At 41.3% G+C, this 14,727-nt stretch overlaps 1 pseudogene; it reads left to right on the forward strand.

Moving 5' to 3' along the window:
- The first annotated feature begins 4,104 nt into the window (after positions 1 to 4,104).
- Positions 4,105 to 13,717, forward strand: LOC112253568 (annotated as a pseudogene).
- Positions 13,718 to 14,727: the final 1,010 nt, after the last annotated feature.

Consider the following 14,727-nt stretch of genomic DNA (forward strand, 5'->3'; position numbering starts at 1 on the left):
CAGTGTGGTTAGTTTAGGGTTAAAGATAGGTTTAAAATACACTTTTAAGAAGATTACTGGTAGAAATGGGCGGGCTTTATGACTTTGTTGCTATGGAAGCTAGTGACAACTATCAAATGCTGTAATTACGTGCTCGTCAGAACTTCCTATTTTCTAACTTGAAAATTCAAAAGGCACTCGCACATCTGAGTTGTCTTTTTTGCAGGTGCATGGTAACAGTTGAATAAATGTGAAAAATAAGAAAAATATAAGGGCAGTGTGCTGGTTTCTTATTTTGTCAAGTTGATTCAACTGTTACCATGCACCTACAAAAAATATAATTTTCATCAATCATTGGGTACAACGCAAGAAAAAGGTCAGAGAAATCTGAAATAGGGACATAATTCATGTTCACATTAACAACATTACATACATAGGTATTTCATCAATAAGACCTTTAGGAAATAATGTTTGCTCAGAGTATTATTTATATCACCTTCCCTGTCTGATATCTTAACTTTCTCTCTGCCACAAAATATAAAGGTAGAAATGTCATGTTTTAGGTCATTCAAATGTACCGCGACTGGATAATCCCTGTCGTTTCTCCTGATTGAATTTATAAGCTCACAGATTCTCTGTTAGAAAGAACGAGAGGTTTTACCGACATAGCAGAGCCCACATGGACATTTAATAATGTAAATAACATGGGTGGTGGAGCACGTAATAATGTCATTTATTTGGAACTATTTTCCTGTGTGTGTGTGGCAGAAAATATTCACACTTCAACATATTGTTGCACTGTGCGCAACCTCTGCATTTATAGCAACCATTCGGTAGAGGGCGGTAAAGAGCCTGGCTGATTTTCTTTTGTGACTGGCAGTTGGCATGGGCCAATTTATCTCATAAATTGCGACCTCTCCAATATACAATAAGTGGTGGATTCTTAAATTCAGCTGGAAAAGCTGGGTCCGATGATAAAACATTTCTTGACAGCATCAACCATTTTTTGCAAGTTCAAAGTGTATGTGGTGGTGAACATTCCAGAAAGTTATTTAGCTCTAGTGGGTCTTTTTGTAGCAGTTCATCTCGTGTTTTCCCCAATGCCAAATGAAGAGCTTCATCCACACATTGTGGAGAGTAGGTTTCTAAGAAGAGGCTATCACGCATCTCCGCTGCTTTTTCTAGATAATCCTCTGTGCAGGCATTTACTGCACAGTCTGAAAAACTGGCTTCTTGGAAGTTCTCTTTTTAATGGCTCAGGTTGGAAACTGGCCCCCTGTAATATATTATTTCTGTCTGTTTCTGTTCTATACAGGGTGGTAAACAGGGTTCCATTTCATTTCTCAATCCACATATCGAGGTAATGAACACGCTTAGTGTCACATTCAATAGTGAATTTGAGATTGGGGTCAATATGAAAATTTGATTTGATTTGATTTGGTTAAACGTAACACACTCGGCAACTCAGGCAGCAACTTTTTCTCAGTTTCTGTTGTAATTCTGGAACTAGGAACTCCACAGAACTACGATAGCAAGTGAATGCAGCAGTGAACCGTAAATGCAGAAGCATGTTGCGTTTAGGGCCCAAGACATATGGGCATCGTCTAAAACTAACTTTTTGTCAAATAAACCAATAGTAACTCCACACCAGCCGCTGCCTCCACTCCATTTTAAAGCAACTGCACTGCCTTTATCTGAAGATATAGAAATGCATTTAGTAATGTCTACAAATATTTTTGCCAAATATATTCTATTACAGACACCTTAAAGGCCCAAAAGGTGCTTCAAAGCCTCTCATTGGCCAATACCTAGCTTCAGCAATCTAGTGTTTGTACACACTGAGGGTAGAAAACATTAGGGACACTAACGTTGAGTTGCATTCCACAGAGATGCTGGCTCATGTTAACTCTAACGGTTTCTACAGTGTGTCAGGTTGGCTGGATAACCTTTGGGTGGTGGACCTTTCTTGATGCACAAGGGAAACTTTTGATTGTGAAAAACCAAGCAGCGTTGCAGTTCTTGACACACTCAAACCGGTGCACCTGGCACCTACTACCATAACCTGTTCAAAAGCACTTAAAGCTTTTGTCTTGCCCATACAAATCCATGTCTCAATTGTCTCAAGGATTAAAAACTCTTCTTTAACCTGTCTCCTCTTCTTCATCTACACTGATTGAAGTGGATTTAACAAGTGACATAAATAAAGGATTGTATCTTTCACCTGGATTCACCTGGTCAGTCTATGTCATGGAAAGAGCAGGTGTTCTTAATGTTTTGTCCATCAGTGTACATCATTGCCTATGATATGACATGTGTTGCTTCTCCCTTGGTGAATTTGTGAATGTACGTCTGTGTTCAGGTACACCAGAACTCTATGTGGACCAACAGGAAGTTTCTGGAGTAGAAGGAGGGATTGTCACTGTCCATTGTTACTATAGTAACACTGTGGTTAAGAAGTGGTTGTGGTGTAAGATGGGTATCTACTATATCCCCTTGCTGGGGAGATATTCAGGGATTTTAGATGGAACATCAGTGACATCACAGCAGACCATTGATCACAACAACAGACACATTTTAACAGTGATTCTGAATGGATTGAATATGGGAGATACTGGCTGGTACTGGTGTTCCAGAGGAGACCTACAGATGCCTGTTCACATCACTGTCAATCAACTGACCATAACACAGAGTACCACACCTGCCTCCACCACCACCCCTACCCCCTCTTCCACCCCCTCTTCCACCATTATCATCTCCACTGTTAATTAACTGACCACAACACAGACTGACACCATCATTAGTAAGTAATGAGACCAGTTATAACCAAAAATAGTGGAATGAGTCTTTCAAATTCACAGAATCCAACTGAAGTCATTTTGTTAATTTAAAGCATTGCCATCTCACGCTGAAATTGTGTCACTTCAACACCAATAAATTACATACGGAAACTGTTGCACCTTGACAGACAAACAGACTACTCAAGACATCTCTATGACCTCACCCACATCTGTAGATCCTGCTGTCTCCTCTTCCACCTCTCAGGCCCCAGTCAACAACACACACCATGTAGCCCAGGGGTAAGTGTACACTACCACCTCTAACCGGTACTCAACAAGCAAAAAGGTCATTTATTTTCATTTACATTATTGGATTAATGAATTGTGTTGTTTTAAAATCACATACAAAAGAGATATGTCCCCTGAATGCCTCATTCTTAAATTATATATGTCTGATTGACATTTGCAGAGTATCATGTCCTCAAAGCAGTGTTGTTCTTCTACAGATGGGAGAGAACACTCTTCTACCTTCAGAAAACTGTTAATGCAGTGCTCTTCATCCTGTGTAACGTCATTGCTGTGGTGAAGTTCAGAGTAACCCGACTCTGAGGTGAAACAGGAAGAGTAGAAACTAGATTTAGTTAGCATTTGCACATTTTTCATTGCGGGATATGTCTTTACCTTCTTCACATTCTCCAGCTTTTATTTAATATTGAATTTACTTGCTAATAAACATGTTTTACTGATATCAAGATCATCTGTCACCAAATTCTGTGAATTTCCTTGAATGAAAATCTGAAATTCTGATGTATCGAAGTTATTTACTCTGTTGGAGACAACAAGTGTTTAACAAGATGTCATAGCATGACTTAGTTTACCAGAAACCTGCAGCGTTGTGGTACAGCAGCTTCCTGAGATACCTAACAGTTTAGGTTGGAGGACATCTGTGGTTTTGAGCTGCGTCTATGACCAGGGTTGATATCTAAGGAAGGATGTCATCACTCCATCTCTGTAGCTCATGTGCTCTTAATTCTATACATTTCTTTGTTTAATCATTAGTGACCTATTTTCCAGCAGAGGGTAACAGTGACTCTTGATCCCAAAGAGCCCTTGGAGAAAGCTGGAAGCTGAAATATAGTGTAGTGACTATGATTTTGGGGTTAAAGTAGTCTATATGATGCAATAGTTCCTATCTTCCACTGAGGGGGGCATGTCCACACAAACACAAACAGGAAGAAAGTTAAAGTGAGGTCTGTGAACAATAAGTAATTAACACTGGTGCCTTGATCCTTGACACACATTTGTGGTCAAGTTCAATTTAACATAACAGGCAGACTCTAACTCTCACATGGCTCTTCATCTCTCCCTCCTCCAACTCCTCTTCATCTTCTGCAGAGTCTCAGCAGGTAAGGGTCACATTTCTATGAATTAAGGGTGAAGTCCCCTGAGTCAATTCATTTTAAACACTGTATAATCAATCTCAATCATGAACAAGCTGTTTAAAAGTGTTGGAGCAATGCGATTTTTGTTATTTTTCCTCTGTACAGATTGTGTTAAATGCTAACTCTAATTGAAATGTGATTTGTGTTGATGTGTCCACAGTGAGGACTGTGTCTGTGCAGACAGGAGGCTCCATCTGTAACGTTTTTTTTCGTGGGAAGGAGAGGAGGACCAAAATGCAGCGTGGTTATTTATAAACATCTTTAATGAAAGATGAAAACGTGAACACTATACAAAATAAGAAAACGTGGAAAAACCGAAACAGTCCTAACTGGTGCAAAAAACAGAGACAGGAACAATCACCCACAAAATACCTAAAGAATATGGCTGCCTAAATATGGTTCCCAATCAGAGACAACGATAAACACCTGCCTCTGATTGAGAACCACTCCAGGCAACCATAGACTTACCTAGAACACTCAACTGAACACAACCCCATAGACTACAAAACCCCTAGACAAAACAAGACACATAAATCACCCATGTCGCACCCTGGCCTAACCAAAATACTAAAGAAAACACAGATTACTAAGGCCAGGGCGTGACAGTACCCCCCCCAAAGGTGCGGACTCCCGGCTGCACAACTAAACCCATAGGGGAGGGTCTGGGTGGGCGTCTGTCCACGGTGGCGGCTCTGGCGCGAGACGTGGACCCCACTCCAACATAGTCTTAGTCAACTTTCTCTGCGTCCCTTGAGTGGCGGCCCTCGCCGCCGACCTTGGCCTAGTAACCCCAACAAAGGGCCCACCTTGACTGAGGGGTGCCTCATTACTGAGGAAGCTCAGGACCGAGGGGTAGCTCAGGCCTGAGAGGTAGCTCAGGACTGAGAGGTAGCTCAGGACTAAGAGATAGCTCAGGCAAGTTGACGGCTCTGGCAGATCCTGGCTGAATGGCGGCTCTGGCGGATCCTGGCTGAATGGCGTCTCTGGCGGATCCTGGTTGAATGGCGTCTCTGGCGGATCCTGGCTGACTGGCGGCTCTGGCGGATCCTGGCTGATCCTGGCTGACTGGCGGCTCTGGCGGATCCTGGCTGACTGGCGGCTCTGGCGGATCCTGGCTGACTGGCGGCTCTGGCGGATCCTGGCTGACTGGCGGGTCTGGAGGATCCTGGCTGACTGGTGGCTCTGGAGGATCCTGGCTGACTGGCGGCTCTGGAGGATCCTGGCTGACTGGCGGCTCTGGAAGATCCTGGCTGACTGGCGGCTCATGACAGACGGGAGACTCTGGCGGCTCATGACAGACGGGAGACTCTGGCGGCTCTGGACAGGCGGGAGACTCTGGCGGCTCTGGACAGGCGGGAGACTCTGGCGGCTCTGGACAGGCGGGAGACTCTGGCGGCTCTGGACAGGCGGGAGACTCTGGCGGCTCTGGACAGGCGGGAGACTCTGGCGGCTCTGGACAGGCGGGAGACTCTGGCGGCTCTGGACAGGCGGGAGACTCTGGCGGCTCTGGACAGGCGGGAGACTCTGGCGGCTCTGGACAGGCGGGAGACTCTGGCGGCTCTGGACAGGCGGGAGACTCTGGCGGCTCTGGACAGGCGGGAGACTCTGGCGGCTCTGGACAGGCGGGAGACTCTGGCAGCTCTGGACAGGCGGGAGACTCTGGCGGCTCTGGACAGGCGGGAGACTCTGGCAGCTCTGGACAGGCGGGAGACTCTAGCAGCTCTGGACAGGCGGGAGACTCTAGCAGCTCTGGACAGGCGGGAGACTCTAGCAGCTCTGTACAGGCGGGAGACTCTAGCAGCTCTGGACAGGCGAAGCGCACTGTAGGCCTGGTGCGTGGTGCTGGCACTGGTGGTACTGGGCCGAGGACACGCACAGGAAACTTGGTGTGGGGAGCTGCCACCGGAGGGCTGGTGTGTGGAGGTGGCACTGGATGGACCGGACCGTGAAGGCGTACTGGAGATCTTGAGAGCAGGGCTGGCACCAACCGCCCTGGATGAATCTTCACCCTAGCCCGGCAGATGTTGGGAACTGGAATGTAGCGTACCGGGCTAAGCACGCGTACTGGGGACACCGTGCGTTCCACCGCATAACACGGTGCCTGACCAGTACCACACCCGCCACGGTTAGCACTGCTAGGAGCACTGTAGCGCTGAGCTGGCACAGGACGTGCAAGGCTAGGGGGGTGCACAGGAGGCCTGGTGTGTGAGGCTGGCACAATCTTCACCAGACGACTAGCACGCACCTCAGGACGAGTATGGAGAGCTGATCCAGGTGCCATCCAATCCCCAACACTCTCTGTCAGGCGAATGCCGTGCCTCATGCACCAACACAGCAACTACCTCATAACTCTCTCCTCCAATTTCCCCATTAACTCCTTCACGGTCTCTGCTTCGCTCACCTCCAACACCGGCTCTGGTTCTGGTTTCCTCCTTGGCTCCTTACGATAAACAGGGGGAGTTGACTCAGGTCTGACTCCTGACTCTCCCACACTCTCCCTGTGCCGCCCCCCAAGACATTTTTGGGGCTGACTCTCGGGCTTCCATCCGCGCCGCCGTGCTGCCTCCTCAAACCGCCGCCTCTCCGCTTTGGCTGCCTCCAGCTCTGCCTTTGGGCGGCGATATTCCCCTGGCTGTGCCCAGGGTCCTTTCCCGTCTAGGATCTCCACCCACGTCCAGGAGTCTTGATTCTTCGGCCGCTGTTGCTGCTGCCCGTTACCACGCTGATTGGTCCTTGGTTGGTGGGTGATTCTGTAACGGTTTTCTTCCTGGGAAGGAGAGGAGGACCAAAATGCAGCGTGGTTATTTATAAACATCTTTAATGAAAGATGAAAACGTGAACACTATACAAAATACGAAAACGTGGAAAAACTGAAACAGTCCTAACTGGTGCAAAACACAGAGACAGGAACAATCACCCACAAAATACCTAAAGAATATGGCTGCCTAAATATGGTTCCCAATCAGAGACAACGATAAACACCTGCCTCTGATTGAGAAGCACTCCAGGCAACCATAGACTTACCTAGAACACTCAACTGAACACAACCCCATAGACTACAAAACCCCTAGACAAAACAAGACACATAAATCACCCATGTCACACCCTGGCCTAACCAAAATACTAAAGAAGACAGAGAATACTAAGGCCAGGGCGTGGCACCATCACCTTCCCATGTCGCTATGATCAGTATTACATCAACCATGTGAAATACTGGTGTAAAGGATTAGGTTGGGATGTATGTTTGTATGTAGTACGTACTGACCATCCTAAGAGCAGTGGTAAGACCTCAATCTCTGATGACATCAACAAGAGAATCTTCACTGTGACCATAACTGACCTGGTGTCAAGGGACTCTAATACTTACAGATGTGTTGTGGAGATCAATAGAGGAACAGATATCATGATACAAAGGTTCTACCTGTCTGTCACTCCAGGTAAGATCCCTTCACTGCTTGTATCTAGTAAAGTAGAATGAATAGTGCTCAGCAATGTCCTATGGAGTGTCCTGTAATCCTGCAATGTCAAATACGAAATAATGACCCAATTATGAGTAGCTATTTATAACAAATGAAATGAGAATTGTGCATCCACTGAAATGTATAGACAGATTTATACCTTACATCTATGTGCAATGAACTGACCATGTTTTGAAGCTGTACAGTGTTTGTTTACAAGTAGATTGCTTAAAAACAGCTGACTGAAACAATATTATATTTTGGTTCATGATGGGGAAAAATTTAAATGAGCTTGTGATGCAAGTTACGTTCTTCAAGAATCAATGACTATATATAATTATTATGAATTTAAAAGACCAAAAAATGGATGTACCAATCACAGAATGCAGCTTGAAGGAATTTGTAAAGAGGCTGTTGTAAAAGTCATTTTTTCTCCTCTGAATTCTTGTTTTTTACCTGTGTTCAGGTACTCCAGAACTCTATATGGAACAACAGGAAGTGAATGGAGTAGAAGGAGGGAGTATCACTGTCTGTTGTTCCTATAGTAACTCTGGAGACATGAAGTGGTGCAGGATGGGTGGTGATTGTGTGAGTGGGTTTTCTGGGACTTTAAATGGAACATCAGTGACATTAAAGCGGACTAGTGATGCCAACAACAGAAAAGACTTAACAGTCACTATGAGTGGACTGAAGATGGAGAACACTGACTGGTATTGGTGTAGAGTTGGAAAACTAGAGATGCCTGTTCACATCACTGTCAGTCAACAAACTGCAACACAGAGAACCTCTAAGATGACCTCAAGTTAGTAGATCAATCACATACTTTATGATCAATATGATTCACTTTGTTTTATCCACTGGTATCATCTGGAACTAATTGTAATATGAACTATGAATGTGATGTTGCTATACAACCTGACTATCTGGTTTACCATTAACTTCATTGATGATATTGTTGTTTTACCTCACAGCAACCCAAGATCCAACCTCTCAACAACCCTCTGCCTCTCCAATTGCTGAGCCTGTTCAGACTGACAACACAAGTCAAGGAGATGAGGGGAACATGGAGGAAGTCCACCAGAGGTTATTATCACTCCTAAATTAACGTAATTTCAACAGTAAACATATTATCTCTTCAAGTCTCTAAACTTACAAAGATACAATCAACCATGGACGAATGATAGCATACCTAGCTTCACGTTGAAATTATGGTGTTTGTTGTTGGGCTAATCAGATGTCAGTGTAGCCTACATAAACCCAACCTCACTCTGAATTTACTTTCACGTACAGCTTGTGTAAGAAAAGTTAGAGGAGTTACTTTCATCTATTTCATGTTATAGTAGTAGGTAGTCTATGCAAATGAGTGTGGAAATTGAGTGTGGAAATTGAGTGTGGAAATTGAGTGTGGAAATTGATCAATGTGTTGACATTACAGTTTAGCTGAGTTGAACACAGCTCGTTTCCAAAGCTAAGCAGCGTTCAAAGAGAAAGGCACCTGGATGGTAGACTCGTTGTCTCTGATGTGCATTACCCATCATATACCAGTAGGAGTCACTGTTTAGGCAGAAATTGTTGGACTGTGGCTTCACATTGTAATTTATTTAACTAGGCAAGTCAGAACCTCTTGGAACTCTGGGGGCGGTATTTCATTGTTGGATAAAAAACGTTCTCGTTTTAAACAAGATATTTTGTCATGACAAGATGCTCGACTATGCATATAATTGACAGCTTTTGATAGAAAAGACTCTGATGTTTCCAAAATATTGTCTGTGAGTGCAACAGAACTGATGTTACAGGCGAAACCCAGATAAAAATCCAATCAGGAAGTGCCCCATATTTTGAAAGCGCTGCATGCCAATGACTCCTTATATGGCTGTGAATGGTCTACGAATGAGCTTACGTTTTCTACGTATTCCCCAAGGTGTCTACAGCATTGTGACGTTTTTTTACGCATTTATGTTGAAGAATAGCCGTAAGGGACCACATTGAGCAAGTGGTCACATGATGGCTCCCGCAGAAAATCTTGCGTAAAGTACTGAGGTAGCCATTATTCCAATTGCTTCTAATGAGAAACCAATTGTCCCGACGGATATATTATCGAATAGATATGTGAAAAACACCTTGAGGAGTGGTTCTAAACAACGTTTGCCATGTTTCTGTCGATATTATGGAGCTAATTTGGAAAAAAGTTCGGAGTTGTAGTGACCGCATTTTCCAGTCGATTTCTCAGCCAAACGTGAAGAACATACGGGAGCTATTTCGCCTACAAAAATAATATTTTTGGAAAAAAGGAACATTTGCTATCTAACTGGGAGTCTCCTGAGTGAAAACATCCGATGTTCTTCAAAGGTAAATGATTTAATTTGATTGCTTTTCTTATTTTCGTGAAAATGTTGCCTGCTGCTAGCAGGGCATAATGCTATGCTAGCCTATGATAAACTTACACAAATGCTTGTCTAGCGTTGGCTGTAAAGCATATTTTGAAAATCTGAGATGACAGTGTGATTAACAAAAGGCTAAGCTGTGTCTCAATATATTTCATTTGTGATTTTATGAATAGGAAGATTTTCTAAGGATAATTATGTCCGCTGCGTTTTGCTAATTAGTTTGAGGCGATGATTACGCTCCCGGATCCGGGTTTGAGAGTCGCAAGAACAAATTCTTATTTTATAATGACGGCCTACCCCAGTCAAACCCTCACCTAACCCGGACAAAGTTGGGCCAATTGTACTCCGCCCTATGGGACTCCCGAGCACGGCCGTTTGTGTTACAGCCCAGGATCAAACCAGGGTCTGTAGTGATGTCTCTAGCACTGAGATGCAGTGCCTCAGACCACTGCACCACCTCTTTATTTAGGTTAATAGCATGACGTTGAAACAATGACATTTATTGAAACATACCATTTTACTATCAACATTGAAACAAGGTTAAATAAAATATGTCTAATCAAATCTAAAATTCAACATCATTTCAACCACCCAGTCAAATATTTTCTACGCAATTCCAAGAAATATAGTTCTGATGATTATGTTGAAAATAGATTGATGTAACAACCTGTTAGTCAAGTTAAGTCAATGTATTTAAATTCACGTTTGACCCTAATTTCAATGTTTTTAACGTTAGTTGAAATGAGCTGAAAACAGTACTGGTTGATTACTTTTTTCAAACCCAATGTATTTTTTTACATAGATTCCTCTCCACAATACGTTGAGAAATTGCGTTGAAATAACGTTGATTTAACCAACATTGCTTACCATTTCCTCTTGGGTAGAAGAACATCTCCGTGGTTGCCTTGTGAGAAGTAGCAGCAATGTGGGTGTTATTCTCAGTCTCTCATTTGCATTATTAAGTTGTACACTTATATGATCAGAGGCCGTCTGCTCTCTAAGGTCCTTACTACTGAAAAGTGTCTGTTCTAGGTGTGTAGGAATCAGAATAAGAATACTGGAAGAGATAGAGACCCACACACTGTCGAAAAAAGGTTGCACACTTAAAATAAACCTTATTTGTATAGTAATAATCTCAATAGTAATAATATCATATCTTTAATTGCATGGTGAAGATCCACACGTGAATAGCTGCAAACAACTAATTATTACTTTTTCACAAATTATAAATTCATAATGATCTATTTTAAAGTTCTTATACAGTATGCCATCCATCAGGCCCATAGATGTGAAAGTCCTACTCATCTCTCTGGGCATGTTGGTGGTGGTGACAGCTGGTATCCTAGTAACATGGAAGATGTGGAGAAAGCATCGTACGTTCATTTAAAAATATATATATTGGACAATATATTAATGTTGGAATATACAATAGAATGAATTGTGCACCCATTATGGCATGTACGTACAGTACTTCATTTAGCTCTGAGGAGACAGGTGGTGTTGAAGTGACATGAAATGTAACTGAGTCCATTGTAAATCAGGGGACATTAATATCTCCCTCTCTATTTCAGAAGACAATAAAGCTGAGAAACAGCCAATAATCACCTCAGCGGTAGACTACGCTCATCTTGTCTTTTCAATTATACATGTATGTGCCTTTCTATTCTTGATATAGTAATTTCCATACAGTATGAGTCGGTGTGTGTCTCTGTACCAGCAGGACCCATTTCCTGACAATGTTTCAATGATGAGAAAAGGACAAAACACATCTGAAACATAATAGTCTACAGATTTATTCCCATTGTGGTTATTATTATTATTACTATTATTATTAATACTATTATCATTATTACTAATATTACTATTAGTATTACTATTATTATTATTCCCACTGTGGTTATTATTATTATTACTATTATTAGTAGTACTATTATTACTATTATTATTAATACTATTATCATTATTACTAATATTATTATTATTATTACTATTATTATTATTATGATTATTCCCAATGTGGTTTTTTTTATTATTACTATTGCTATTATTATTATTATTATGATTATTCCCACTGTGGTTATTATTATTATTACTATTATTATTATGATTCCCACTGTGGTTATTATTATTATTACTATTATTATTATTATGATTCCCACTGTGGTTATTATTATTATTACTATTATTATTATTATTATGATTCCCACTGTGGTTATTATTATTATTACTATTATTATTATGATTCCCACTGTGGTTATTATTATTATGATTCCCACTGTGGTTATTATTATTATTACTATTATTATTATTATGATTCCCACTGTGGTTATTATTATTATTACTATTATTATTATTACTATTTTTATTATTATTATTCCCACTGTGGTTATTACTATTATTATTATTATTCCCATCGTGGTTATTATCAGTATTATTATTATTCCCACTGTGGTTGTCTTATTCAGACAGCTCACACACAGGAAGGCTGCTGTTGTTCATCTCGATGTATTCTAGTCACAGCTTCATATTGAGGTACTTTAATAAAAGTATGGATTGGTTGATTATTTAGTAAACATGTTCTCAGTATCACCATTATAAATGTCATTATATCATGACAGAACTGTGTTTTTATAGTGTATCTCCATCATGATAGAACTGTCTACCTGTTCCTCCTCTGTAGTCAGCAGAACCAGATGATAATGTGGTCTACAGCTCACTAGCTCTACAGGTGACCACACAGGTCAGTGTTGGTGTCTCCTCTGTCTGTTGTACCAGATGATGCTGATCTCTCAACAAAGATACAGACAACACCACATTACTATGTGTACTAAACATCACTCTTTAAAGGTCGACTTTGGGCAAAAACTCACAAATAACGGATTTCAACTGTTTAACTGATCAATGCACCATCATACCAGGTCATTTAATGCTTAAAAACAAAACATAATTGTTGAATTTGGCAACAGAAGTGCAATTTCTAACCGATCTCTACAGCATCCGTCCAAAAACAAATCCTGTGAAATGACGTCAACACATACTGGAAGATTTATTTTATTTTTTACATACTGCAAGAGTTACTGGGTAGCTAATTGCCTAGCTTAGCTAGCTACATTCGTTGAGGTGCGCGTTGACACATCCATGAACCACCAAAGGCACAGCCCATTTCTGTTTGAAAATTTAGAACGAATCAAATCAAATCAAAAAGAGGCAGCGATGGACAGTTTCTCATACCCAAAGTCGGCCTTTAAACACACAAATATTTTTTTGTCTTTTTACTTTGCTGCATGTAAAACTTTTTCATCACATTGTGACCAGCTAACCTCATTGTTATCAGTGTATCGATAGCATTACAGTGTTGAGTGTGACTGGGTTTAGGATGAAGTTGCCTCTAGACGCTGATCTCGGGTCAGTTTTGTAATGTTTCCTACTATTGGTTAAGGTTATGCGTTGGGGGAGGATCCTAGATCAGTACATAGGGGAAACATCACCACGGAACTTTTGACATAATGTTTCTCTTCCTCTCCAGCAGAGGGCAGCAGCAGCAAAGCAGTTACTGACTGAGAAGACCTTGGTCGAGTCTTTATGTTGGAAGGACAGCCCACACTCCCCTCTCCTGTGTCACAACATGTATCTGCAGAAAGACCCCTCTATCCTTTTGTGTAATAAACTACTGAAGACCGTCTGATGTGTTTGTTTTCATTATCACCACATATCTGTTACATTAAGGTTATACTAGTAGAACTAGTAGAACCATTGTCTACAGTTCCACTAATTGTATATACTGTAGTTTTGTGTGGCTCAAAGTTTGGCTCAAATGATTGGAACAGACGGATGCTGTTTTTACAGGGCAGCGATCATGAACTTGATTCAGCACGGGACAATTTTTTCTTGTGCGGCTGGTCAGGGGGCCGGAACATAATAACAAATCATTTGTAGACTGCAAATTGACCGTAAGAAGCCCAAACAGATATAATATTTGACAAAAATATAATCATTTCAAACCTTGCTTACATTTGTATACAATCACATATAGCTCTCTATTATGCGTGGGAATTCTTTGGAACAGATTTTCAAAATTAAAATCACTTGGAGCTGATTTGCTTTTATGTCCAACAATTATAATAGAATAAAAAAATAAAATATATTTAGATTTTTTTTTTCAGAAAACACCTGTAATTAATCACATCAAAATTGTATTACGATCTTAGTAGCTAGCTAGGCTACTATAAATAATAGCTACTGTAGTGCAATAATAAAAGTGACTACTGGTTTTTGTTTACTTTGAATTTTAACAAGGTCATTTGGTTCAATATTTGAAGGAGAGAGCATTCCCTACCCACAGTAAAATCCATCCTAAATCAACAATCCAAGTTGTTCTATCCAGCAGATGATGTTGCAGCAAGCATCTCGTTACCATGGCAATTTTAATGCAGCACCCAATTAGTATTTTCTTTTAAGGTGGAAATGTGTATATGACAAACACCCAGGTCATACATGTTGGGTTTGAATATATTCTTTTATTTGAGCTTGTTAAACGTTTTCATTCCCCTTTAAGGAATATTTTTTAATTCATTATAGAAAATTATACAACTATGCCACTTGTAACGTCTTCAAGAGGCTAACATGTATTGATTACTTCCTATAGGTGTTGAACTAAGGTTGCATTTGCAATTGTAATTTAACA

Source organism: Oncorhynchus tshawytscha, linkage group LG06 (assembly GCF_018296145.1).
Source record: "Oncorhynchus tshawytscha isolate Ot180627B linkage group LG06, Otsh_v2.0, whole genome shotgun sequence".
In the NCBI taxonomy this organism is placed as follows: domain Eukaryota; kingdom Metazoa; phylum Chordata; class Actinopteri; order Salmoniformes; family Salmonidae; genus Oncorhynchus; species Oncorhynchus tshawytscha.